Source organism: Puma concolor, chromosome D1, assembly GCF_028749965.1.
Source record: "Puma concolor isolate L17-30 chromosome D1, mPumCon1.1.hap2, whole genome shotgun sequence".
NCBI classification, from domain to species: Eukaryota; Metazoa; Chordata; class Mammalia; order Carnivora; family Felidae; genus Puma; species Puma concolor.
Window position 1 is genome coordinate 5,355,453 of NC_141676.1, and position 2,808 is coordinate 5,358,260.

A 2,808-nucleotide genomic window follows, 5' to 3' on the forward strand; every position below is an offset into this window, starting at 1 on the left:
CGGTGGCCAGGCGTCCTCCTGTGTTTGGGTTGCTGCACAGTGCCCCCTGCCCCCCCCACGTCTGGGGTCAGGGAAGCACTGGCTGCAACTCTTGGCTCACCCTTGACCTCTCCCCAGGCTTGGCCTTGCTCTCTTTCCTCTCTCTCTCTCTCTCTCTCTCTCTCTCTCTCTCTCTCGGGGTTGCTAGGCTTTCCCTGGGTGAAGGGTCTTGTAATATCTGCCAGGCTCTCTCCCAGCTAGAGGAGATAAGCCAGGGCCAGTGTGAAGAGGAGAATGCAGAGGGGCCCTGATCCTCTGCCCCAGCCTGTCCCAAATTTCGACCTGCACCCAGGCCTCTTTACTCTGACCCTGACCACATTCCTAATGTCCAACCCACAGGCCACCCCTGGCCCTGGTGGAAAGGCAGCCAAGCCATTACGCAACCTTCACTGCCCTCGCCCCAGCACAGTGGGCTCAAACCCTGACTCTCACTGAAGTTTAAGCCTTTAAGCCAGGAAGAGTTTGCTAACTCAGACTTTTGGGATGTGCTGGGGTGAATCACCGGCTCTGGTGTCGAGCATGTAACTGCCTAAAACCCTCCTGCCCAGTGTATAATCTTACAATTTCCCAGATCCATGGAGGACAGGAGAAGAAGTGTGTTCTCTTCGTTCCCTCCCTGTTGCCTCCCTGCCTCTGTCAGCTGGGAAGCTCTCACCTTTCCAGACTTCGCTGTGCTCAGGGATACCTCCACCTGGAAGCCTGCCTGATACCTCCCTTTGGGATAGGGAGGCAGCTCCCGCTCCAGCCCACCCGCTAAACGCAGTAGCAGCAATCACACACGTATGCATTTCCCCCCGACACCGGCTGCCCCTCGAAGGCTTTTCACCTCTGTGTTCCCGGGACACGACACAGTAAATACTATGTCTTAAATATTGGAGACTCTTCACTGTCTATTGCCGCCTTAAAAAAATCACCCCAAAACTTTGTGGCTTAAAGCAACATTCACGTACGACCTCAAAGTTTCTGTGGGGCAAGAATCCAGGCATGGCTGAGCTGGGGCCTCTGGCTCAAGGTCCCTCACAGGCTCCAATCAGGGGCCTGCAGCCACCTCGAGGTTCAACTGGGGGGAATCTGCTTCCAAGGTCGCTCTGATGGTCATTGGCAGGACTCAGTTCCTTGAAGGTTGTTGGACTGAGAGCCTCAGTTTCTTGCTGGTTGCTGGCTGTCGCCACGTGGGCCTCTCCCAAGGGCAGCTCACAGCATGGCAGCTGGCTTCAATTGGAGGCAGCAAGTGAGAGGTCGAGGGACAGTGGGCAGGCAGAAGCAGAAATGACCTTCCATCATTTTTGCCGTGTTCTCTTCTTTCTGGGTGAGTCACCAGGTCCGGCCTGCACTCCAGGGAGGGATCCCACAGGGGCTTGCGCACGGGGGAGGCGGTATTGCTGGGTGTTATCATAGAGGCTGCTTACCCACGGACCTGGATTCTAAAGCCATCGCACTGCCTGAGTTTAGAGCCTGGCACTTCCATGTGACAGCTCTGTGCTTTGAGTAAGTGGCTTAACCTCATGTGCCTACGAAGTGGGGAAAATACCTTATTTCATCAAACTTAAGGTGGTGTCGATGTAACATTATTTCACACGTCATTAAACAAGAATACTCTCAGGGAGCCTGGGTGGCTCAGTCAGTTAAGTGTCTGACTTCAGCTCGGGTCATAATGTTGCAGTTTGTGAGTTCAAGCCCCGTGTCAGGCTCTGTGCTGACCGCTCAGAGCCTGGAGTCTGTTTCAGATACTGTGTGTCTCTCTCTCTCTCTGTCTCTGCCCCTCCTCCCACTCTCTCTCTCTCTCTCTCTCTCTCTCTCTCTCAAAAGTAAACAAACTAAAAAAAAAAAAAAAATGATAAGAAAGAATACTCTCTGCCCAGACATTGGAAAATCACCCCATCTCAGAGAATGGGGGGAAATGGTGTGCGGTGAAATTAATGAAACACATAGTATCTATTTCCTAAAGTGGTTCTGAGGCTTAGATATACAGGAAGGCTGCAAATGGGGCAGGCCAGCCAGATATTCCTTTTTTTTTTTTTTTTGAGTTTATTTATTTTTGAGAGAGAGACAGAGTGCAAGCAGGGGAGGAGCAGAGAGAGAGAGGGAGACACAGAATCCAAAGCAGGCTCCAGGCTCCAAGCTGTGAGCACGGAGCCTGATGCGGGGCTCGAACCCACAAACTGTGAGATCATGACCTGAGCCCAAGTCAGATGTTTAACTGACTGAGCCACCCAGGCATCCCTGTGCTGCTTAGCCCCATTTTTCAGATGAAATAACAGAAACTTGGAGAGGGGAAGCAACTTGCCCAGGGACACACAGTCAGTAGTGGGTCTTAAATTCATCCCCACGGAGTCAGGCCAGAAAACAGAGGCCTCAGCAAATGTGTGGCCACCCTTTGCAGGTCGAGCCTGGGTCTTCACGCACCCTGCACGATGATCAGACAGAACTCTGAGCCGAATGGTTAATGCCCCTAGAATTTTCCTTAAAAATATGATGCCCACCAGAAGTGAGGTGAAGAGGTAACGTATCTCTTTGTCTGAGCAGCTCTTATAATACAGTACATTTTGGGGAAACTAGTTCCTTTACTTCAGAATAATGGCACCAGGTGTGTCCACTGTTTTGGTTTTCATTTCCCCACAAGAAGTTAGAATGCCAGGCTATCGGGTTCAGCGCTAGACTTTGGCCACGTTACCGCTTGGAGAAATCAAACAAAGGGAATGATAAATTACAATAATGCTATTTATTATTAATGCTCCCACATTCTGATCACACCTGTTCTGTGCCAGG